General features: G+C 41.6%; 1 long non-coding RNA gene across 2 annotated transcripts in view; it reads right to left on the bottom strand.

The window, feature by feature from the left end:
- Positions 1–25,920, bottom strand: part of LOC134289778 (uncharacterized) — a 710,729-nt gene extending 684,809 nt beyond the window's left edge. For both annotated transcript variants that reach the window (XR_009998660.1, XR_009998661.1), the window contains exon 1: positions 25,707–25,920. This is a non-coding gene — a long non-coding RNA (uncharacterized LOC134289778). The remainder of the gene's footprint in view (positions 1–25,706) is intronic.
- Positions 25,921–26,929: the final 1,009 nt, after the last annotated feature.

The following is a 26,929-nucleotide window of genomic DNA, read 5'->3' as shown; positions in this document are numbered from 1 at the left end:
TAGATTAAACTACAATCTAAAAGTCCTTCAAATATCATTTTTTAATAGCATGCTTCTGAACTGAGATAGAAGCAAGTGAGTATAATTTTTCGCAAGTGAGTATTCGCAACACTGGCACTCGTTGGCGTTCGTGTCGTACGATCGTGAGCCACAAACGTGCGAACACAATCGCACAGCAAAGGTTTGCGATGCGATGGCATTTTTTTTGTAGCGCGTAAGCACACGTTCGCGATCCATTTCCACCACTGCTTTTCACAGAGTGCAAATTCACAAATTTTGACTGTTTGTCAACCTATTATATGTGCATCATTGGTACAAATTTGAACTCGATTGATTAATCTTTCACGATGCTAGAGCCGTTCTCGTAAAACGCTATTTTAAGACAACTTATTTTTGAACTGTCATATCTCGGATACCAGTAAACCGATTGATGAAATTTTGAACGTTTATCAACATTATATCAATGTTTCACAAGATATTAAAAAGTACTTCTTGAACGTTCAATCAACAAATCAATCAATCAAAAACAAATCAAAATGAGGGGGGTGGGGGTCTGAGATGGTCTACGTGGTTTATGAACAGCCCCCTACCATATAAGAGAAAAAGCAAATTTTAAACCATTTGAGTCGCTATCGTTGAAGAAATACTAATACAAAGTGTGTAAACTTCGGCAATGTAACGTCCAGAGAAATCGATTAATATTTTTGCTACCATCCGGAGATAGTTATTACATCATTGTGGCCACACCACTAGCCATCAAACAAGAAAGAAAGTAGAAAATAGGAAGAAAAACAATAACAACAACCAAACGTTTCCCTAAGACTGAAGGCGCCACTGACTGCTTACAGCAGTCTAAACATTGCCTCCAAAGCGAAGATAAGTTTTTGTTTTTGTTGGCTGGCTGGCTCCCACACCAACTGGCACTGACTGTTGAACAGATTTGATCCATTGATGCCAACAGTCAGTAGTGGTGACCGTGCCAGGCTATAGTGATGGTGTACTGCGGTGCTGTCCGCCCACTATGGCTGGGCATCCTAGCCATCGTGTAGATGAAAAACCCATAAAACCATTTCATTTCCCATACATCTGGCTTCTTGGGTTTGCTCCTTTAATGGTGGATACATTGGGTAGGCGAGGCATAGACAGTGGGCGAGGGGTGGTGAAAATCAGACCAGCGATAATGGAAAAATGGACAGCCCGTAATCGATCGATTCGCTGACCTGGACGTGCTGACCACGCTGACCGGTACGGGGGGTGGAGTGACACATTAAACTAAGAGCTATGGAGAAGCGGACTTAGCTTTCGCTATTCAAAGTTTGTTCTAGTCATGACACTACCAGAGCAAAGTTGTTTCTGCAAAAATGAAAATATGACCTTCGAATGTCGTCAATATGTCAAATGATAGCTTAGTTTACATATTTTAAAAGAAAATATGCAAATGAAAAGCCAAATCTTATTATTATTAGCTTCATTAGGGGCCATCCATTTAGTACGTCACGGTCCTAGGGGGGAGGGGGGGGTTTGTGAAAGTGTGACAAGCAATGTATTAGGTATAGCAAAAACCCGTACGAAGAGGAGAGGAGGGGGGGGGGTCAAAAATTTCCAATTTTAGCGTGACGTACTTAATGGATGCTCCCTTAGGGAGATTTTCAACCCGAGGCTGGCTCATCTCCAAAAGCCAAAACTACTGTTAGTATCTATTATGGCGTGTTTCATGTTGATTCGCAAGTTTGAAAAACAACTACATGTTACCAATTTGGGGTACTGTAACCATAACTTAAACAGTTAGTCTACCAAATATAGGTATAATTCTCGTTATATATATGTATTGAAATGTGAATAACTCAGAGGAAAAAAAGAATAATAATGAGTGAAGCATAAAGAAGACATGGAAGTACAAATTTATGAAAAAAAAATCGCAACACTTTGCACAGTTTATTATGACTAGTTATTATTCAAATTTCAATTTTTGATAGAAATGTGACAATATGCCGAATGCGACATCTAATTGTCTTGGTTTACCGTGGTACTTCTGCAAACGTCTATAATGAAAATGTGACTGCTTGAACGCCAGGGGATTGAGTTTATGTGGGAAACTCTCATAGCACTAATGCCTATATTGAATTCCTTTCTAGCATCATGAAATGCAGTGAAGAGGTGTTGTTCATATATCTAACGTAGAATTGTAGACGTTCCTAAGACAGTAAACTGCATAACTCTAAGGTTGCTAATAGTTCTAAGATCAAATCAATGTTATTTTATATTGTTAATTGATAAATTGAGCAATCCAGCAGCAAATTACACTATCTATATAGTCTAATCTTGTCTAGTCTAGTATACTCATTAGCCTGTGTCAACGCTGTATGCGAAAATTCAGGTTTTATCATTTCAGTGATGAACAAAGTATTTTCGACGTCTCTTATGGTCCCAAACAACTGTGCAAAATAAGGACGTGATTGGTTACGACCTCGCGTTCCGCAATGGATATGGTGTTTTATATAGGAAAACATATTTTTATGCATTTTTCTCCTTAAAGGTTCAAATTTGTCTTGAACTGTGTAATTGGATGCTAAAGTTTAGCCAAGGGGATGCTGGTAAACTTTGCCGAAAAGAGTAAGGTACTAGAATAACTATGAAAAAAGTTATTAATGTTTAAAGTTAGATACCTCAATGCAACGGCTTTAGGACATAAGGATGAATGGACAAAAGGTCGAATGAACAAAAACATTAGTAGATAATGTTACCAGCTGGTGTGTCACTTATAAGAATGAATAAGTTGAATAATAATTAGTTCATGTTGTTGCTCATTGAGAGAAACATTATGGTGCTGTTATAGTAATAATGTATTTCAGCCACTGACATTTCTATAGGAATTTTTTCCTCTTTTGTTTATAGGCTATTCTTTCAAGTTGTGTTGATGTAGTATTTAATGGCAATTTAGTTTGATGTTTTGTTCAGGATTTTTTCCTTCTTTAATATATAGGCTGTTTTTTTAAGTTTTGTTACTGAATTTATTATCGACTATTTAGGTACTTATAATTTAATCAGAAATTTTGCCTTCTTTAATTCAATAGCTGTTCTTCCTATCTATACTGCAGAAACAATTACTACTTGTGATTAGTGATCATCCCCTCTTGGATTTATAGGTAGTTCCGATGAATTACACTGTATAAGTACAAATAATTTCTTCGAATTTCGACTGTTGATGATTATGTTGGGAGGTATGGCGTTCAGTCTTTGCAAGAATAACTCAAAACGGGATTCTTAAGCTTTCATAAGTTATTCCTCCAAAGATTGAAAGCCATACCTCCCCCAACGTAAATAATTTCGCTTTGTTTGCTCATATAGTACCCAGAGATTTGTTCTTCTCTAATTAATAGATTGTTTAACTTTTTTTAATCGCTGTAATGCATTATAATGATTGGAATTTCAAATGACAATATTTCAATATATTACACAGCGTAACAAAAATTACCTTTTGGTGTGTCTCTAGAGCAAACTTATGTGTCTCTGACAGATTTTGGGTCGCTGAATCCGAATCCGGGCTCAGATTTGCTCTAGCACGTCACAATTTTGAGCTTTTCCCCCAATTTATAGGGTAAAATATGCTATTTTGTGCTTTTTTGACTGCAAGCCATTAAGCACGGAAATATTTTTTTTAAGCAATCAAAAGGTAAATTGCTCAATTAACATCTAAACTAACGACTCTTGCAAAATATTTTGTTTTTCAAATCAAATTTGATAGTTTTAAGCGATTTATGTTGGGTCCGATATTTTCTATACAAGTCACCCTCCAGAAGTTGCATGCAAGTTTAGATACTAACATAAAATGCTTAAATCTATCAAATTTGATTTGGTAAAATAAAATTTTTTGCATATTTTGCGTCAATTTAGATGTTAATTGAGCAATTTACCTTTTGATTGCTTAAAAAAAATATTTCCATACTTAAGGGCTTGCAGTCAAAAAGCCCAAAATCGCATATTTTACCCTATAAATTAGGGTATACCTCAAAATTGTGACGTGTTAAACCAAATTGAGCCCGGATTCGGATTCAGCAGCCCAAAATCTGTCAGAGACACATAAGTTTGCTCTTGAGACAAAAAAATGTTACGCTTTGTTATCCTTCTTCTACCCATAGGCTATTCTTTCAAGGAGTACTATTTTCCACATTTAACTTTCATGAATAACATTACTTTATATCCTTCTATTGGCTTCTACTTTCTATCATTCTAGGCATCTATTTCGGATTGCAATGCGGTAGTAAATAGCTGCACATAAGCCAATATTGTTGTTTTTCTGTCAAATCAGGCCAAACATGTCTAAAGGTCCTATCTGCAGAAGACAGGCTCTCTTTGGTTTCCCTCTCTTTCGTTAATATCTCTGCTGTTTATTTGTATTATGATTGTCTCCTTGCATTGAACGATGGTCAAAACGATCGTCTTTTGATTTGTACTGCAAAAATAGTTGAAAAGTGTACCATTACATTGGAATAATTGAAAGAGAAAGTGAACAAAGAGAGCCTCTCAAATGCAAATAGGACCTATTGGAATGTTTGGCCTGAAATACTGACCACTTTATCCTTTTGTCCATTCGACCTTCTGTCCCATTCGACCTTTTGTCCATTCGACCTTTTGCCCATTCGACCTTTTGTCCATTCGATCTTTTGTCCTTCGACCTTATGTCTTTCGACCTTTTGTCATAGATTCAGAGGAAAGTGGGGTAAGACGCCATTTTTCGAACTTTCATCGTTTTCAATGATAAATAGGCTCATTTGTTAGGCTTTTAGTGATAACAGCAACTAGACAATATTTGGTCAATACTTCAGCTAAAATATTCATTAGACTATTGCATTTTCATCGATTTTAAAAACTGGTTCGTCAAACGGAAGTGGTGCAAAAAGGCTATCTACTATGGGGTAAGATGCCACTTTATGAAAACATTCAAAAATTACGTCCATCAGTTTTCGGGCATTTCCAACTCCCTTTCCCCCCCACCCTCTGTCCTGCTTTTTTCGTATAGGTACTCAATACATGGAGTGTCGCCCACCTCCCCACTAAACGATGGTCGTCATATTTGAATCACCCCTAACATGGTAGCGTAGACATTCACAACCATGTGCCTTCATGTGTGCCCAATTTCCTTGGAAACACATGGCTGGCAATAAAATCATCAGAAAACCTTAAGTGCAGGCTTAAAAAACCGGAAGTTGCCAATTTTGGGAATTCGAAAGGATTTCCGTGGTTTTGGCGGCTTAGCTTCTAGAAGAATGTTTTATGCAAACTTATCTTGACACAATTTACCTATAGTCATGATCAAGTCCCATTCAGGAATGATTTTATGAGTTGGGACATTTTACCCCATCTTGGCGTTTTGGGCGTTGTTCCCCTGTTGCAATATGCGATTCTATATTTATGGTGGATGGTGTATAATCATATAACACTATGGTGTAAAAGAATAAATCAGAAAGATCTCACTAAGTTTCATTTTGTCGGACGATCGTATCCATGTCTTGATTTCTTTCCATTAAACACTAAATACTCCTGTCATGAAATCTTCTAAATCTGGACGTCCTTTTACAACTTTACCGACACTACCTGCACCTCAATATTGCAACAGAGGACGGCAATTGCAGGCTAAAGAAACCACCATCGAATCCAGCTGGATTTAAAATGTATGTTTTCGACCTCATTGCAGATCGGCACTAAAAACATGCTCTAAATTTATTTCTTCTTAAAACTGAAAAAAATGTAGCGAAAAAAAGAAAAAGTAATGCATTCCCAGACAAGTTTTGAAGTGCATTTGTAAGCGCACAATGCTTTCAGTGCAGCTTGACTAGCTGTGAAAATACATATATTTGCATTTCTGTATTTTCTCTTAAGGCAGATATTTGCGCATTTCAAAATAGCAAGAATCTCTGCTTGAAACACCGTAGGATAGTGTCCCATCGCCACTGAAATTCGTATTCCAGACCCGTAGATTTTCGCTCCCTTTTGAATTACAACTTTTGAGCCATCTGTATAGAATTTAACTGATCCTTGACGAACATTGGGACCTCAGACTTCCCAATCTGCGCGAGTTGTTTCGTGAAACTTGTAGGGAACATAATGGTTCACCACAGGTTTTATCCAGTCCTTAATTATTTTCATTACTGGCCTATTTTGGAAGTATTGTGAAATGCTCAAGTGACCAACAAGATCACCTGACATAAACTTTTCAACTCGTTCAAGTCTCAGTAATTCCTTTTCTGCTTCTGCACGTACTCGTGCAAAGCTTTTGATGGAGTGCTTCGCATCGCTCCTGTAACAGCAATGGACGCAAGACGTTGAATTTTCACAAGCTTTGATTGCGTGGTAGACTTTTTAGTTTTTGGTCCCCAGACAAACGAAGCATACGTCCTTGCATACGTCACTTTTGGGTGGATTATGGCAGTATAGATCCACATTGTCATTTTTGGTTTCAAACCTCACTTTCTGCCAATAGTTTTGGAGCATAACCAAAATGCACTTGTTGTCATACCGATCACGGACTCAATTTGAGCATTCCAGTTCTGTTTGGCATCCAGATTCAAACCTAAGTATTTGACTCGATCACTAGGATGAATTTGTATCCCTCCAAGCCGAAAAGCTTTTAGGTTGATCTTCCTTCACCTAGTGGAAGGGACAATTACGACTTGTGACGTGTTGATGCTAAGGCCCTCCTTAATACACCATGAATGTGTATAGTTTAGGGCCCTTTGTATTCTCTCCGAAACAGTATCGTCATGCTTTCCTCTCACTATTATGACTATATCGTCTGCAAAGCCCACAACTTCGAAACCTCTTTCCTTTAAGCTACTTAGGAGATCATCTACAACTAAGGACCACATTAGTGGTGAGAGGACTCCTCCTTGAGGGCATCCTTTCGTTGCCCTTACTGTTATAGAAGAACTTCCCAGCTCAAAGATGATTTCTCTTTTTGCAAGCACAATATAAATCCAATGTGTGATACATTGGTCGAAGTTTTTATTCTCCATAGCTATTTCTTTTGCTGAAAACATTTTTTCCTCCTTTGTTGCTAGCGAACGCAGTACCGTAACCGTTGACTTACCAGATTGATAATCAAACTGGCAGTCAGATAGGGGATGCTCTTTTATGTAAGAATAATTTATAAAATCCTTTTCCATACCCAAGTAACAATTTTGATTTTATCGAAGTTTTTAGCGATTCAAAAACCGTAACAATAAAACCAATGATGTCAACTTGAAAGTCACTCTTTGGCGAGCGTTCGTGTGAGACAGTCGCAACTTTTCGTTCGTCCGGTTTGTCTCCAGATATTCCCAGTTTGGTAGCTAATTTCCAAAGCGCTAGTTTTCCGAGTGATCAAGTGTTTAAGTGGTTATCCCTAGTGGGACGAGTGCGGTTGGCTAGGCCACTATTTTTGCCGCAAAAGTTCAGTTAATTTGAGAAAATTTCACGTTTTTATTGTAACACGTGGCGGATTGACCGATTATCGAGCACAGCAGTGCAGCACCTCCCGCATACCACGCCGCTCGCGCGGCCGTGATCGGGTTCTTCCAGTGAGTACCCAAGCTCATCGTCGTCGACAGCAGCAGCCCACCGAGAGAAGAGCAGAGAGCGTGACGGGCGCTCAGCAGCAGCTCGCCTCTTCCCAGTGCGGGCGATCCGATCGCTGTCGTCGTCGAGCCTGTGGCTATACAGAGTGCACAAAGATAAGTACATAAAGTTACCCTTCGTTGTTCCCCCTCTCCACTTTGATTAGATTTAATTTGGTATATAAGCATTTTTTTTCTCACTTTTCCTGTAGCGTTATTTTTGTCCCTTGTTTTTCGATTATTCCTCGTCCCCGTGATAGTGTTAATTTTTGAGTGCCGCCCCGTGGTGGTAGTTAGCTACCACAATGGGCGATGATGAAGATGGCGGGGGTACGTCGTACCGCATTAACGAAGCTACATTATTGGCATCGGATTGCTCGAGCCAACATGGCGATGTAAATGCTAATCCTTTCGTCTCCCTTCACCCTGACGCTTCTGCAATGGACACCAATAGTAAATCTGTTTCGACGTCCCCCCGCCTCAAGGCCTACCCTCCCGACTTTGGCGGGCCATATGTTGTTTTCTTCCGACCCAAAGGCAAACGTTTGAACACCGTTCAGATTAGCAAGGACTTGACAAAGCGGTTTTCTTCTGTTATCGCCATTGACATGGTTGGTACAGGAAAGCTTCGGGTTTCGGTTGGTGACCGAAAGCAGGCTAATGAGATTGTGGCCTATGAGCTCTTCACACTTGAATATTTCGTTTACATTCCAAGCCATCAGGTCGAGATCTCGGGGAAGGTCGCCGAAGGATCTTTGACCTGCGAAACGATCATGCAAGGCTGTGGTCGCTTCAAGAACCCTTCTCTTCCTCCTGTCCAGATACTGGACTGCCGGCAACTGCATTCGGTCTGCCAGGAGGGCGAGAAAAAGGTTTACACACCATCGGATGAGTTTTGTGTGACCTTCTCCGGATCAGCATTACCAGACCTGCTGGTGATTGGCAAACTTCGGCTACCTGTGCGGCTGTATGTACCAAAGGTTGTAACGTTTTCGCTTGGTGGATCACAATTTAAGAAAATAAAACTATAACTTCGACGCGAATCTTGATTGATTCCGTTGCTTAAAGTTTTGCTTAAGCGCCAATCAGGCCGAGACCTGATGCAAAACTCCACTTTTTCGAAAGGTTGCCCGGTTTTAGCTCTGCGGCAAGTCGTGGGATCGCACAGAATTATTAGGAAAAACAATCAAAATTCAAATGAAAACACACAAATTCATTTAACACAATTTACTAAAAAAACCAATCAAATCAGTTTGAAATTTTAATAACCTATTCTTCAAACATCTTCAAAATCGGCCGAATTAGGAAAATTTGACTTACCCTAATTTTCTGCTTAACAGCTAACATAACTCACGCGCAAGACAAATGTTCATCAGAGTTTTTTCTCAGTGTGCACACATTTTCTTCGGCCTCAGCCACAGCGGTCCCACGTCGCAATCTGGATCTGCTGACGGGTCACTGATTCGTACGCCGGATGCTGCAGGCGGAGTCGATCCCCTCACTAAAACCGACCACCAGCGCAGGTGCTGTTTAGAAAGACACATGATCACTTGATTTGCTAATAAGCTAATAATCACTGCTTACATCGGTTTTACAGCTAGTTACACACACTTTTTAAGGTACTATTTGGCTACTTGGTACACTTAGTTCTGTTGGACATTCAGCAATGCAGAGGAGTTCTAAATTACTAGGAGGGGAAAATAACTCTTTAGAAAATTAATTTCTTTGCATTGTAAAGTGCAGTTTGGAGGAGATCGCAATGATAACTGCGGTTTGTTTTTAATTACCATGCGGAACCACTGGAGCAGCCAAAGCCCGTTTGCGTTTTTCCAAAGCCCGCGCACCTTTGAGCAAAGGTCGGGATACCAGCTAAACAGCTTGGTTCGCGGTCCAGCACCTACTGGCTAGTGGTGCTACCTCGTGCTCTGTGCAGTCGTAGGTAGGATTGTCTGGCTACGACAATTGGCTTCCTCGGTGGGGCTTTGCTCCTAGGCTCGCTGGTTTGTACAGTGGGATGGGATAGGGAGCTCACTCTGCTTTTGATTTTAACACTGTCCAACTGTTATAGAAATACTGATGAAGAGCGCGTGTTTGTCCCAACTTATATAGTTGCGCGGGGGCTTGTGAGTTTGGCTACCTACCATCCCAACATTTTTGATTGGTTGTGGGTACACTATGATGATTGAATTCTGATTGGTTGTTGTAGATTTGAAATTTTGAATTTATTTATCTGAGCTGCTATTGGCTCGTTACACTACCCCTATTCTCCGCGGAAAAAAAATGAAATTTTGCTCAAAAAGGAACTAAGTAACTTCAAACAACGGCAAAATTTAATTTTTTTTTTAATTATTTTTGTTTTATTTATTTTTTTTTGTAATCTTAACGGCTACCGGTTTAATAGTCCACTAAGAGACAAGAAACAAGTGGCCAGTTTACCCTGCGCTTCCTGGTCCCGAGACCTTCTTTATCTCAAAATACCTCTTGACGTTTAGAAACTTAAATTATTCTATTTGGTGATGCTAATTCCCTTCGGAGAAGACTTTATAACAAATCAAATGCTCCAATTCGTTTTAAGGAGACTTTTAAGAGTTCAAGATGGCTTCATTTCATTCAACGAAGACTTTTATATACTAATAGAAAATGCTCCAGGCCATTCTGCCGAAGACTTTTAAATGGAAATTGCTCCGCGCCTTTAAACGAAGACTTTAAAGATTAAATATAACGAGTGCTCCGCAAAATAAGCAAAGACTGAATCTATACCAAACGAATTATAACGGCCGTAGATCTTGAATAGAATAGTTACCTAAAAATTTACCGTCCATATCTTCTAAATCATAGGTACTATTACCTGTTTTCCGGACAACACGACATTGAATGTACAACGGGGCTAACTTTGAAGAAAAGAATTCAGACGCTTTCGATAAAGCAAAATTTTTCTTCCATACTACATCACCTGCTTTAAAAATTGTCAGATTTTTACTTCGCGTATTGTAATAGTGTGATTGGCGTTCATGCGCGGCGGCGAGTTCGCGAGTTACAATTTCTTTGATTTTATCCAGCGTTTGTAACCGTTCTTGCAATTCATCGTCGTTATCATCATTTCGAGCATCGAGACATCGGTCGTAGTTTTTCCCGAAACGGACGTGGTTTCTACCGAAAACTATAAAATAAGGCGACAACTTGGTAGATTCATGTACACTTGTATTGATTGCATGCTCAATTTTAGCAATTTCCTTATCCCAATCTTTGTGGGATGCGTTCTCTCCTAAATACGCCCTAATCGAAGACATGATCACTTTATTCACCCGTTCCGCGGGGTTATTTTGCGGATGGTAGACCGCATTTTTGAAATGGCTTATTCCGTAATTATTGAGAAAATTTTGAAAAGCATGGCTGATAAATTGACTGCCGTTATCAGAAATCACCGTTTGCGGCACTCCAAATTTAAGGAACACCTCTTTTTCTAGAAAAATACACATTCGTGTCGTATCGGCTTTGCTCATGGGATGCAAGAATACAAATTTCGAATACCAGTCAGATACCACGAAGAGCACTGTGTTACCCGTTTTTGATCTGGGCAAAACACCAATAAAATCCATTGAGATTACTTGAAAGGGATATTCAGCGATTTTCCGGTTTCCCATTGGCGCGCGCGAGTTAACATTCACAGGTTTACTAGCCTTGCAAATATCACACGACCGAACATAATCTGTGATTTCTTTACGCATATCTCTCCAAAAATAATTCTCGCAAATTCGGTTTATCGTTTTGGTAACTCCTAAATGAGCGACGTCGTCGTGATTCTGCCTCAAAATATCTGATCTATCGTCTGGATTTACCACCAATTTCCAGTTGTATAACAGCCCACGATTTGCTTTCTGATATCGGTACAATTTACCGTCGCGAATTTGGTAATCTCTCGTTTCCGATGGGTCTTCCTGCACTAATTTAAACAGCTCATTATACCATGCCCTATCTTTATCCTCGACCGTAATTGCCATGACACTGCTGATCGCACGCGACAACGCATCTGGCACAACGTTATGCACGCCTTTTCTGTGCACGATGGTGTGATCGAATCCCTGAAGCTTGAGCGCCCATCGTCCTAGCCGACCGCTGGGATCTTTCAGGTTCATCAGCCACTTCAAAGATTCATGGTCGGTGATCACAGTGAAATGAACACCGTCAATGTAAATTCTAAATTTTTCTACGGCAACCAACACAGCCAAGCACTCACGCTCTGAGCTACTATATTTCCTCTCCGCATTGGTGAGTTTTTGACTCATGTAGGCAATCACTTTTTCTCCATCTGAGTGTTTCTGCCAGAGAACGGCACCTATCCCTATGTCGGACGCATCACATTGAATGAAAAATGGGAGATCGTAATCGGGGCATGTTAAAAGAGGAGAAGAGCAGAGCGCACTCTTGAGTTTCAAAAATGAGTCATTTGCCTGCTTCGTCCAAGCAAATTTCTTCTTCGGTTGTTTGAGTAGTTCAGTGATGGGTGCAACTATCGAAGAGAAATCTTTAATGAACCGGCGATACCAATTTACTAGACCTACTAAACGTCGAACTTCTTTAACTGTTGACGGAGGCGGGTATTCAACGATGGCCTTAACCTTGTCTGGGTCCGTCCTGATTCCGTCACAATCAATCACGTATCCAAGATATTTAACCGACGGCGCACAGAATTGTGATTTCTTCAAATTTATTGATAAATTTGCGGCTTTTAAACGCTTGGCGATTTCGCGGAGGATCTTGATGTGATGACCGAACGTTTTCGTGACGATTATCACATCATCAAGGTATACAAATGCATACGGCTGCAAATCCACACCGAGGACCTTGTCCATTAAGCGACATTGAGTTTGAGGCGCATTGTGAAGCCCAAATGGCATAACAACGAACTCAAACAAACCTCTACCGGGAACAGTGAACGCGGTCTTTTCGCATGAGCTACGTTCGAGGGGAATCTGCCAAAACGCGTCTTTTAAATCAATCTTCGAGATATACCGAGTTCCTTCAAACCTACTGAGAATTCCTGTGATATGCGGCAACGGATACGCGTCTTTTTTCGTAACCAAGTTCAGTTTGCGCGAATCAAGACACAGCCTGACACTACCGTCGGGTTTCTTTACAGTTACTACCGGATTCGACCACGGACTTGAAGACGGCTGGATTACTTTGAGATCTAACATTCTGTTTAATTCTTTATCTATTTCTTTTAACACATACGGGGAGACCGGATGAAACTTTTGTTTAATCGGTTCATTTTTCCCTGTGTCGATGAAATGCTCAATCACATTTGTCCGGGTTAAGCTACCTTCCACATACGGCTGAAACTGGCTAATCACTTCATTGAGAATTTTCTGTTGCTCAGGCGTACACGAGTGAATTTTCGTTTCATCTTCAGTTGGAACGAATGGTTCTGGCGGCTGTATTTCATTTACGGTCTGAGGACTGATCCCAAACACGGACCAGAAGTCTATTCCGAGAACCAAAGGATTCGAAACAGCTTCAGATAAAACCGTCAAGACAACTTCCGTTTTATCTTTGAATGTAAAAGGAATATACGCACAGTGCATTATTTCATGCACCGATCCATCTGCTGTGGCAATCGAGGAATTAATTTTGAAAAGACTGAGTTCTAACTGTTTTGCAGTCGCGTAGCATCCTTTGCCGAGGATCGAAATTGAAGCACCGGAATCTAATAATCCTATCATCGATTTTCCAAAAATATTCACTTTAGCGAAGGGACGATTATCGTTTGGCTGATACACTATCTCACACGTTGACAAATTAGAGAGATTAAGAAATCCGGAGTCAAGCATTCCCTCTACGTTCTTGCTCCGGCCTCGCGGTTTCCCGAACAGTTTGGGCACGAATGCATAGATTTGCCCTCTAAACCACAACGGTGACAGAAAAATCTCTTTGGCTGCTGGCAATTTCGCCAGTGATGGCCAGCCGATTTGCAGTTAAAGCACTTGCCTGAAAACTCTCGGATTGCCGCGCACTCATTCATCATTGTTGAGAATTGAGATCCATCCATGTTACCTACGCTCACAAGATTCTGCTCGCTTGGCACAGGTGGTGCAGAATAACTACAACTACAACCAATACCCCTTTGTGGCTGAACCGATTGCATACAATTTATCGCCTGATTGAAAGCCTCACCTTGACCTTGAACTTGAAAAGCTCCATTGTTCACTGGTTCTGAAAACTGCGAACAATGGTTAATTTCACGCTGTTGTGGGATAGCCTGTGCATTGTAGGATTGACCTATTGTTCCATGACAATGGGAAGCGTCACCATACTGCGCATTAGAAAATCTATTACGCATTTGATCTAAATTTTGTGGTTGGCAATTAGGCTGATAATACGCACGTGGATTAGACACGGAGGGAAAATTTTGGGCATTTTGAGCTAATGAACTGCTATACGATTCTAAATTCTCTGAGCCATTTGATACGAAATCGAACCGATCACTGGAAATATCATCAAATCTGACCTCATTTACTTTGTTCCTAGGAATTTGAACGCGTCCTTGCAACGATGGCTCCGCCAGCGGAAACTGACTCAATCTCCTACGCCTCAGAATTTCGCGACTGCGCTCGAGACCCTCGCAAAACTTTGCTAAATCATTAATCGTTCTAATTTGACCTTCTTGAAGGCGGTTTAGATAGAAATCATCGAGATTTCGAATGAGATATTCTAATTTACTGGCATCTGATTTCCTTGTGTTCAACTTTTTGAACAGCAATTCCATACAAGCGTAGTAAATCCCAAAACTCTCCCCAGGTTGCTGTAACCGGGACTGCAATTGTCGCTCGATTAAATAATCGTTATCAGGTTTAGTGAACTGTTTTATAAAATAATACTTAACTGTCGGCCACGTCGCATACCGATCTTTGAACGCGCGATACCAGATCAGAGGATTTCCTCCTAGCAATTCACCGAAATTTTCGTACAGCTCGTAATCCGAAATACGGTACAACGTTGCTTTGCGTGTTACCGATTCCACGAAATCTGATACACTCAAACTGCCATTTTCATTATCGTATTTAATTCCCCATTTCGTCATGGGCACATACGCTTGCCGGTTCTGCCGAGCACTACATTCAAAATCGGAGTAATTCATGTCGTTGATAATACCGTCTACTGATCTGTTATTAGCCTCCATTGCACTCAATTAAATAAAATAACTAAATTACTAAACAAATTAGAAAACTATTTCAATTCAAAAGGTCTAACAAAACCTCCAAGCATCGGGCCCCACGTTGGGCGCCACTTTGTAACGTTTTCGCTTGGTGGATCACAATTTAAGAAAATAAAACTATAACTTCGACGCGAATCTTGATTGATTCCGTTGCTTAAAGTTTTGCTTAAGCGCCAATCAGGCCGAGACCTGATGCAAAACTCCACTTTTTCGAAAGGTTGCCCGGTTTTAGCTCTGCGGCAAGTCGTGGGATCGCACAGAATTATTAGGAAAAACAATCAAAATTCAAATGAAAACACACAAATTCATTTAACACAATTTACTAAAAAAACCAATCAAATCAGTTTTAAATTTTAATAACCTATTCTTCAAACATCTTCAAAATCGGCCGAATTAGGAAAATTTGACTTACCCTAATTTTCTGCTTAACAGCTAACATAACTCACGCGCAAGACAAAAGTTCATCAGAGTTTTTTCTCAGTGTGCACACATTTTCTTCGGCCTCAGCCACAGCGGTCCCACGTCGCAATCTGGATCTGCTGACGGGTCACTGATTCGTACGCCGGATGCTGCAGGCGGAGTCGATCCCCTCACTAAAACCGACCACCAGCGCAGGTGCTGTTTAGAAAGACACATGATCACTTGATTTGCTAAAAAGCTAATAATCACTGCTTACATCGGTTTTACAGCTAGTTACACACACTTTTTAAGGTACTATTTGGCTACTTGGTACACTTAGTTCTGTTGGACATTCAGCAATGCAGAGGAGTTCTAAATTACTAGGAGGGGAAAATAACTCTTTAGAAAATTAATTTCTTTGCATTGTAAAGTGCAGTTTGGAGGAGATCGCAATGATAACTGCGGTTTGTTTTTAATTACCATGCGGAACCACTGGAGCAGCCAAAGCCCGTTTGCGTTTTTCCAAAGCCCGCGCACCTTTGAGCAAAGGTCGGGATACCAGCTAAACAGCTTGGTTCGCGGTCCAGCACCTACTGGCTAGTGGTGCTACCTCGTGCTCTGTGCAGTCGTAGGTAGGATTGTCTGGCTACGACAATTGGCTTCCTCGGTGGGGCTTTGCTCCTAGGCTCGCTGGTTTGTACAGTGGGATGGGATAGGGAGCTCACTCTGCTTTTGATTTTAACACTGTCCAACTGTTATAGAAATACTGATGAAGAGCGCGTGTTTGCCCCAACTTATATAGTTGCGCGGGGGCTTGTGAGTTTGGCTACCTACCATCCCAACATTTTTGATTGGTTGTGGGTACACTATGATGATTGAATTCTGATTGGTTGTTGTAGATTTGAAATTTTGAATTTATTTATCTGAGCTGCTATTGGCTCGTTACAAGGTTATGAACTGCACCAATTGCAAGCAGCTGGGCCACACTGCCCAGTACTGCGGCAACAAACCTCGCTGTGCAACATGCGGGGAGAGACATGTGGACGGTGCGTGTAAAACGCCGCCCAAGTGTGTTTATTGTGGCAGTGACCGTCCACATGATCTCAATGTCTGCCCGAAGTAGATACAGCAAAAACAACATCAAAAACGGTCGTTGCAGCAGCGTTCAAGGCGAAGCTACGCCGAGATGCTGAAGAAAGCTGCTCCGGTCGTTGAATCACGCAACATCTACTCGTCTTTGTCTCTCGATGATCAGGGCTCTGACTCTGAGGTTGGGGACGGGGTTCCCTTTGTTTTCAAAGGTGAAACGAGGAAACGGATGAGGCTCCAGAGACCAACCAAAAAACCTCGGAATCTGCCTAGCAGTGACCCCCAACCCACCGTGACAAATTCTAGGAGTGTTAAGAAAGGCACCAAACGTTCACCTCCTGGATTCAAAATCCAAGATGAACGGGACTTTCCTTCGCTCCCAGGAACATCAAAAATCCCAGATGTTCCAATTTTTTCGACTTCTCAGCCAGAGAGACAGCATTCAGAGAACCAGGAACAACCCCTTGGTGCTCCGATGTTTACGCTGTCTGGCATCGTAGACATCATTCTGAACTTCTTCAATGCTCCCGACTCAGTGAAGAACATTATTAAAGGACTTCTTCCTTGTGTGTCCCCTCTTTTGAAGCAGCTGGCTTCTAAAATGCCTCTTCTTGCGACAATCGTATCTTTCGATGGCTAATTTAACCACCGAGGTCGAAGATATGATTTCTGTGCTACACTGGAACTGTCGTAGTATAGTACCGAAATTAGACGTTTTTAAATTTTTACTTAGCAATTTACAATGCGATGTTTTTGCGCTCTCCGAAACATGGCTGACACCTGATGTGACCCTACCTTTTACCGATTTCAATATCATCCGCCTTGATCGATCCGACTCGTATGGAGGGGTGCTTTTAGGGATCAAAAAGCAGCACTCATTTTATAGAGTCGATTTACACCCGATGACAGGCATTGAAGCCGTCGCATGTGCAGTGACTATCCGGGGGAGAAGCCTAAGTTTCGCCTCCATTTATCTTCCACCGAGAACTGCGATATCTCGCAGAGATCTCGCTCACATCTGCTCGGTTATGCCTGAGCCACGGCTGCTGATGGGAGATTTTAACTCCCATGGTACAGGCTGGGGGGAACTGTACGATGATAGCCGTTCATCTTTGATATATGACCTCTGCGACGACTTCAACATGACAATTTTGAACACTGGGGAAGTTACGCGAGTGGCACCTCCAGCTAAAGATGGCAGTCCTAGAGACAGCCGATTAGACCTCTCAATCTGTTCGAGCTCACTATCGCTGGAGTGCACATGGAGGGTTATCCAGGATCCCCATGGTAGTGATCATCTGCCGATCGTTGTTTCTATTTCCAATGGCCCACAGCAGCCTCCATCTATTGACATCACCTATGACCTCACGAAACACATTGACTGGGGGAAGTACGCGGAAGCAATCATCGACGGTGTGCAATCTGTAGAAGTCCTTCCACCGCGGGAAGAGTATCAGTTTCTCTCAGAACTGATCATCGGTAGCGCGCTTCAGGCACAACGTCGGCCAGTACCAGGTCCGTCGGTTCGTAGGAAACCTCCCAATCCATGGTGGGACAGTGAGTGTACAGAAATCTATCGCGAGAAATCCGCGGCGTTTAAAGAGTTTCGTAAACGCGGTACGGTCGAAAACTTTGAGCGGTACGCTTCCCTTGAACGCAAGTTTAAGAACTTGATCAAGGCGAAGAAAAGCGGTTATTGGCGTCGCTTCGTCGAGGGCTTGTCGCGCGAGACTTCGATGAAAACTCTTTGGAACGTCGGGAGAAGAATGCGTAACGCGTCGTCGGTTAACGAGGATAGGGAAAGCTCTCCCCGGTGGATTCTCAAGTTCGCAAAAAAAGTTTGTCCAGATTCCGTACCCGTGGAGCGAATAATTCGTAACGTTTCCGAAGATAGGGATGACATGGATAGACCGTTTTCGATGGTGGAATTCTCACTTGCTCTCCTTTCATGTAACAATTCTGCTCCAGGGATGGATCGCATCAAGTTCAACTTGCTTAAAAACCTCCCCGACGTCGCTAAGAGGCGCTTGTTGAACTTGTTCAATCAGTTCCTGGATAACAACATCGTTCCGGATGATTGGAGGCAAGTGAGAGTGATAGCTATTCAAAAACCAGGGAAGCCCGCGTCGGATCATAACTCGTACCGTCCAATCGCGATGTTGTCTTGCCTACGGAAGTTGTTGGAGAAGATGATTCTCTTTCGACTGGACAAATGGGTTGAATCGAAGGGCATGTTGTCAGATACACAATTTGGTTTCCGCAGAGGCAAAGGAACGAACGACTGTCTTGCGTTACTTTCTTCAGAAATTCAGCTTGCCTTTGCTCAAAAACAGCAAATGGGCTCAGTGTTTTTGGATATTAAGGGGGCTTTTGATTCAGTTTGTGTCGATGTTCTTTCCGACAAACTCCACGAAAGTGGCCTTTCACCAATTTTAAACAACTTTTTGTATAATTTGCTGTTTGAGAAGCAGATGAGATTTGCTCATGGTGACTTGACAGTTTCACGAATTAGTTACATGGGTCTCCCCCAGGGTTCATGTCTAAGCCCCCTTCTTTACAATTTTTATGTCAGAGACATAGATGATTGTCTCATGGAAAATTGCACGTTAAGACAGCTTGCGGATGACTGTGTTGTTTCTGTGACGGGATCAATAGCAGTTGATCTGCAAGGACCATTACAGGATACTTTGGACAATTTGTCCACTTGGGCTCTCAAGCTGGGTATCGAGTTCTCTCCGGAGAAAACTGAGATGGTTGTCTTTTCTAAAAAACACAAACCGGCTAAGTTTCCGCTCGTTCTGATGGGTAAGACAATCACTCATAGCATGTCTTCTCAATATCTTGGTCTCTGGTTCGACTCTAAATGCACCTGGGGGAAGCACATTGTGTATCTGATACAAAAATGCCAAAAGCGAATCAATTTTATGCGAACTATTACCGGAACATGGTGGGGAGCACACCCGGAAGATCTGATCAGGCTGTACCAAACAACCATTCTGTCGGTTTTAGAATACGGTAGCTTCTGTTTTCAATCCGCGGCGAAAACACACTTACTGAAGATTCAACGGGTTCAGTACCGTTGCCTTCGGATCGCGTTAGGTTGCATGAACTCAACTCACACTATGAGCTTAGAGGTACTTGCTGGTGTACAGCCTCTGACAGACCGCTTTGCGGAGTTATCGTTCCGGTTCCTCATCCGATGCGAGGTTGTGAATCCATTGGTCATTGAAAACTTCGAAAAGCTGCTTGCACAGAACCCTCAAACTCGTTTTATGAGTGTGTACTACTGGTACATGACGTTGGAGGTAAGCCCATCTCCGGTTAACACCAATCGTGATAGCTTCTCAGACTTCGACAGTTCCTCTGTGGATTTTGATCTGTCCATGAAGGATGAGATCACCGGAATACCAGAATCTTTTCGTTCCGTGTGTATTCCACAAATTTTTGCAAGTAAGTTCGGGCATGTTAGCGGGGACAGACAGTTCTTCACAGATGGTTCGAAAACCGATGATTCGATTGGTTTCGGTGTCTACAACGAATTTCATAGCGCCACCTTCATGCTTCAAAAGCCATGCTCGGTATACATTGCTGAGCTAGCGGCTATATACTACACCTTAGAGTACATTCGCACTCTCCCACCTGAGCACTACTTCATTTTTACCGACAGTCTAAGTTCTCTGGAGGCTGTTCGGTCAATGAAACTGATGAAGCACTCAGCGTACTTCCTGAATGGAATTCGCCAAGTCTTGAGTGCTTTGTCCAAACGCTCATACACCATCACCATAGCTTGGGTCCCTTCACATTGCTCAATTCCGGGTAATGAGAAAGCGGACTCTCTGGCTAAGGTGGGCGCTAGCGAAGGCGATATTTACGAGCGTCAAATTGCCTTCGACGAATTTTTTGCATTAGCCCGTCAGGAGACCTTGATCAGCTGGCAACACAAATGGAGAGATGGAGAGATGGGTAGATGGTTGCACTCCATCATTCCGCAGGTATCGAAGAAGCCATGGTTCAAAGGGTTGGATTTGGGCCGCGATTTCATTCGTGTAATGTGTCGGCTGATGTCCAACCACTATTTGTTAAACGCACATACCTTCCGTATTGGGCTCTCGGAAAGCAATCTCTGTGTCTGCGGCGTGGCTTACCAGGATATCGAACATGTCGTGTGGGGATGCGATGAGCATCGTGAAGTCAGATCTGAGCTGTATGAAACTCTCCGGGTCCGAGGAAAACAACAGAAACCCGTTAGAGAAGTGTTGGCAGGCCTTGATTTGGAGTACATGGATCTTATTTACCAGTTTTTGAAACGTGTTGATGTCAGAATTTGATCTCGTACGTTCCTTGTTTTCGTTGCCCGAAATTTGGTTTTGTTGTTCGCTCCCTGTCTTTCGTTGCCCCCCTTTCCGTTTTTCCTCTTCTTGTCGTTGTCTTCCGATAAAGCCCTTTCTGTTTAGTCCCGTTACAGATCAGGACAGTCGGTCCCATCAAGGTTTTTAGTATAAGATAGCAAGTAATTTAGTATAAGTCCCTTAATTCCCTCCTTTCCAACTTTATATATTTGTTATCCCTAACCTCGAAACAGCCGCGAGTACTTCGGCTCCCAAAACTAACCTAGTATTAAGTCAGTATAAATTTAAAAAACAACATGTAAAATCAACATAAAAAAATGTAAAGATGATTTCGGCTCTGTTATGCCCAAGTGGCGCCCGAGCCTTCCAAATAAACGAATAAGTAAAAAAAAAACTTGAAAGTCACCTCGAGCTCTTAGGGTAACCAATATAATTTGGACCCCCATATATTTTGGTCCCCCTGAGTCGTATTATCATAAATTTCATAGATTTAATGAAGAGATGGCGAAAATTTTTAGAATCATTCGCTAAATTAGATTGCTCTGCACGGGCAGCAAGCATTTCCGCACTGGAAATAGCATTGTTTGCCTTGAAATTCATTTTTGTCAATCTTGTCATCCGTGTCAGTGTCGTACCATGTTTACAAAAAGAGATTGCGGTGCTGAGGAACTTGCAGATGTAAACAAAAACGTTTTTCATTCTAGCACATTAAATTCGCAAAGTTCGTCTAATCAGCCTTTGTCAATCAAGTAATAAAGATGTGATCCAGCATATTCAAGTGGCAGATTGGCAGAAAATAGTTTCAAACGGGTTTAAACACCGGGTGTCCAAAATACATACTTAAGAGGGTCCAAAATATAATGGGGAGTCCAAAACAGTGAAAACTGGTGCTTCAAAATTAAGTTATTTTCATCAAATTTTCAGCCAGAAATGACCTTGTGGGTATTTTTAACGGAGGTTTTCACGATCATACGAACACCATCATAATGTGTAACACCCTCTGAATATGTATGTTATTGACTTTAATTCAAACTAATGTCCTCTAGGAGTCCAAAATTCGACCGTTACCCTATATGCCACCAAAAGTCCACGTTCTGGCTAGTTGGCCCAATCTTATACTGATCTACAGGACTTCGTATGCATACCGGCTTAGGATTTCGGGTTGTATCATAGTTTTATCGTCTAAATATTATCTAATAAACCATCTTCTGACTTGTCAAATACTTGTTTTGTTTATTTTTCACTATCAATGTTCGATCGTCAGAATAAATTATGCTTGGTAATTTATCCAGCCATCAATTGGAAAGATGCCGATCTGAAATTCAGGTTTGTTTTCGTATTACGCGCCAAGAGACATGCCATGGGAAATTTGTGGTGAATGTGACTGCGATAATGACAAAAAATAAGTGCGCCACGCAAACTGTACATTAATTGGAAGTTAAATGCATTCAATTTACTCGGTGTAGTTGGGTATAAAAAAGATTTTCTTTAACATAGCGGAGATTCAAAGACAAAATGTAAATTTTCTGAACATAAAATGACGGAAACGTGTTGAATCCGTTAAGTTTGATCATAAGCTTTTCGTGAAATCATAAAATTGAGTAATGATTTTTCAGTATTTACATAAATTATCCCAGCTAGGCGACATGTTTTACGGGTAAAACTCTGTGTTCCTAATGATTTCTCCTATAGGGCTAACCCTCATGAGGTGGTCATAACTGAGCTCATGATAGAACTAACGGTTTTATCACAGCATTTCATGGTCTATGATACGGCCACGAATTCTTTTGTTGGTTTTGAGCGTTGCTTCACAGTTTTGTATATTTGTTTACAAAAATAAATCTCTCCGAAAACAATCGCAAATGCAAGTTTTATTGAAATGGCACATAATAAGTGATTAAAACATTTCATGACAACTTACAAGTCTTTAGCTGACGATGTTTATAGCAGAAGTTATTGATAGTTTCATGGAATGCCAAAAGTGCAAAGTAAAAAACTACCACATAAAACTAATATAAAACAACTAGCTTTTTCACATGCTCGTAAAAAACCATGATAGAACATGAATAAACTTTCAAGGCATGCTGATTGTTACTTGGGTAGTCTTCAACAAAACTGAAGAAAGACTAATTGGCCTATATGCTTTCGGATGCGTCTTGTCTAGCTTCCCCTTTTTTGGTGTAAACATAACTTTTACAAGTCTCCATTTTGATGGAACGTAATTCAATCTCAAACTACCCTTAAAAATCTCAATAAGTGATGGAACAAACACCGCTTCCCCATTTTGAATCAGTGCTGGAAATATTCCATCAACTCCTGCAGATTTAAAAGGCTGAAAAGATCTAATTGCATTTTCATTCTGGCCTTCGTGAATATTTCATCAGCCAATCCGAGGTGGTGTTCATTGTAGTATTTGATATGATAGCATTGGAATCCGCACTTGGAACCGAACCTGAAAAATAGGTTTCCATCATTAAATCCAAAATTTTCAGGAGGAGTTTTGGTAAAAGCTACATCGTCGCGCTTCAGGTTTCCCAATTCATTTGAATGATCTTTTGCAAGCGTTTTCAGTAGTCTTGCAACTACAGGAGTGCTGTTTATGTTTTCACATGTCAGCATCCAAGATTTTCTTTTAGATTTTCATATTTCGTTGTTGTATTCAGTCAGGGCTTTCCTGTACTGAGTCCAATCTCCCGTTTTTTAAAAAAGACGCGGACACCGTCTTCAGCCAGAGGCTGCACAGACTGTATGAAACTTAAACACTAGACAAGGGACACACGGAGCATGCACCAGTGGATACGGAGAAGAAACTATTCTCACGAAAAGTTTCATCGCCCGGAGCGGGAATCAAACCCTCACCCCATAGCATGGTGCGATTAGAAGCTTGGTGACCCTAACCGCACGGCTACGGCGCTCTATTGAATATTTTACAAGAAAATTTTCTAAGGCGATCCAGTTTTAAGTTCCACCATGGCACATCTCTTGTAGAATACGATTGTATGGTGGGACAACTGCTGTTAAAGGAATTGATGACACTTTCATTTACCCTTTGAGAAAATGATTCCAACTTTTGGGTTGAATCAATAGTTTCTCCCATTGTAAATGAATGCGTATTCAACAATTTTACATATTGATCCGAGTTTGTCTTCCTGGGATTTCTAAATGCGGTTCTAGAATAATCTCCACCACTCCAATTGAAGATTATGTGTTTCGGATCAGATAGAGAAATCTCATTTGACACGTGCCAGTTTGTGATCTTGTCAAAGATTGCAGCATTATAGGTACAGTGTTGATCCAAGACCTCTGTCTGATTGCATTTGAAAAAGTAGGTTTATCACTATTATTGTAAATGTCAATATTGTTGGAAGACAGATACTCTAACAGTGACTAGCCTCGACTGTTGATATCCGTACTATCCGAAACCGTGTGATGCGCATTGGCGTCACAATCAATGATAAACGATTTGTTGTTTTCTTTACAGAATTGAACAAATGATGTGATCTCAGGAGGAGGTACCTCAGTATCATCACCAGGAAAGTAAGCTGAAGCCACAGCGATCTCAGTTTTACCCCTAGTGGTTGGTTCCTCTACCATGATACATGGAAAATGTCCCTTCTGATAAACTCTGTAATAGGATAGCATTTTAAGGACAGACTTGTTAGAATCCCGAAATGGCCGCCACAATGGCCGACTTTGGCACCTACTCACGATTTTGAGCGCACAAATCTCTTCGTAAACAAAACCAGCGCACCTGAGCTTATTATTTTAATCTTATTACAAGTGAGCAAGAACAGAATAATGAAATGCACTATTGTTTGAAGCTTTCTTCTTGAGGTTTGTGCGTCTAAAGTTTTGATGCACTGTTGAAGCGGGATTCGAAGACGTTTGTCCTTAACCCTTCAGCACGCGCGCTGTTGTAAAAAGAACAACACTACCAAAAAACCTCGCTCGTCGTATACAGCGCGAGCGCGGTGCAGTTTCGGTTGCTTGATGGCGCGCTTCCTAAAAAGTTAACGTTTATCGTACTAAGACAGCAGTTGTGGGAGAATCTTAATAGTTTTCTATTTTGTGTCAGAACCCCAAAAATCTTTCGTGGTCAATAGCCTCTTGAATAAGCGCCGCTTCCAGTCTTTTTTTTTATACTTCGACTCAACACAGCAGAAGAACCTTTTGCGTGATGAAGGTTTACATGTACGAACTTAATTCCTGTCATGAAAAATTGCATTTACCCACTTTTATTAAGCCTCGGAATTGAGACGTAAGAAAAGTAGCCGATTATCCCGGAGATAAACAAAGTCCTCTGCGTCATTGCTCCGTTTAACACAGTAAGGGCAAAATACTGTAACAGGCTCCGTTCACGCTTATGTTTTATAAGACCCCCCTAACCATCCATTCCTAGGCACGGTACGCTTGACACCATGAATTAGGGGTCGCTTGTTTGGTGGATTTTTACCACCGCACCGAATCAGGCAATCCGTAGTGATATTCTTAGCCACTTGAGGGAACTGCTACCGCCACAGCACGGCAATGTAGGCTGATCGGGAAGTGAAATTAATATTGATGATCAACTTCTTTAGAGCCCGAACAGCCGAAAGTTAAAACAAGAAACAGCCGAAAGGGGGGTTAAAACGCAAAACAATGCTTACGTAGCTGGTACAACCTAAACTCACGTGACTTGTATAATTCAAATAGAGCCGCATTAATCATCAAATGTTATGCTACTTGAGCTTCAAACGTATTAAATTCAAGAACAAATCTACGGAACATCCATTATTGTGATTAATATCACTAACTACAGCAGCAATCCGCAATGATATCTTTCCCAACATCAAAAATTTAGCGACCTTCCCAACAATCAAAATAAAACATAACGTCCAACATCGTCGTCACGAATGCGGAAAAACTTCTCCCATCAACAATAAAAGTTATGACCATTATCCCATCGCGCGATATCCTTCGGACATCCCAAAACGAGGAGCATCCCCCTGGACAAGCCACCAAAACCCCTCTGTTACCCTTCCCAACTTGAATGAATGAAGTGCCTATAAAACAAACACTTACCCCGTGTGCATGGGCGGCAAACTGCTGCTATATTCCTTGGCGTGCTTTTCTGGGGCCTTTCAGACTACTGACTGGTACAAGAGTATTGTATTACGTATGTTAATCCTCTGTTTATTACCGCTTCAACAGCGCTAATCCACACTCACTCACATCACGTCGCGTCGTCCTCGTCGCCGTCGACGTCGGGACTGCTGCTGGCACTAACCGGAACTGGCACCAATTATTATTTTTCCTTGTTTTCCACTTGGGGTTTTCCGGCTTTTCACTCTTTCGGTGTTCACATTGACGGATAGACAGACAGGCAGACAGACAGACACAAGTGCTCTATTATGCAGAGCTCTGAAGCATACGCTCGCTCCCACTAGGAAAGGATTTTGTCGACTTCACTCGCAACCCCCATGTGCACTAACTCGTTATCATTATCGCTTGTTTCCACCGTTTTGGCATATCCTTACCACCCACCACTGACTGAGTGCTCCTGGCGATGGGGAACAACAGAAACGCACTTGACAGCTGGTATTGGCATATTAACAGCAAAGGAGAGAGTAGGTAATTTTGTGGGAATATCTGCTCGCACTACTGACCTAACTCAATCTAGATCTTCAGAAGTATCTTCTGGTTAAATACTTGAACCATTTACATCATTTTCCAACTAGGGTATGTTATGATTTCTTCAGAATTTCTCTTGGTGGAGGGCTTCTTTTCAGTTTCCAGACCGAGAATAGCTTTTTCTCTCGGAAAACAACACCCTTAAACACTCATCTTTTCTTTTACCACTTCACCTATACACACAACCGAGGACTAAGCCTATGATTAGCTTCTTCTGGACGAGTTTTCACAATTTCGATTCCGACTTCGACCGTGAATTCTACGTATTTCACGTTTCCAGCTAATTACCAACTATCCAAATGGCAATCATTCACGTTCGGAACACCAGCCGGAGTAGCAATCCACCCGTTCGAGAAATTCTGTTTTCCTTGCACACTCAAAACGGGAACTCACCACCACCACTACCACCTTTGACTCCGGATTCCCCGTAAACACAAACAGGGTCGAGAGTGCCACCCAGTTAGGACTGCCACAGCACCATCAGAGCAAAAGTAGCCCACAGCAGCATCCGTTCACTATTTTCCCACCGATTCACATACGCACACACACACGCGCGCGAGCGCTCGCACGGCTGCTTCTTTCTCTTCCCGACTCCGATTTCACTCACTGTATGT

This window comes from Aedes albopictus, chromosome 3, assembly GCF_035046485.1.
Source record: "Aedes albopictus strain Foshan chromosome 3, AalbF5, whole genome shotgun sequence".
Lineage (NCBI taxonomy): Eukaryota > Metazoa > Arthropoda > Insecta > Diptera > Culicidae > Aedes > Aedes albopictus.
Note: the sequence above shows the minus strand (reverse complement) of the source record. Positions and strands in the feature narration are given on the sequence as shown.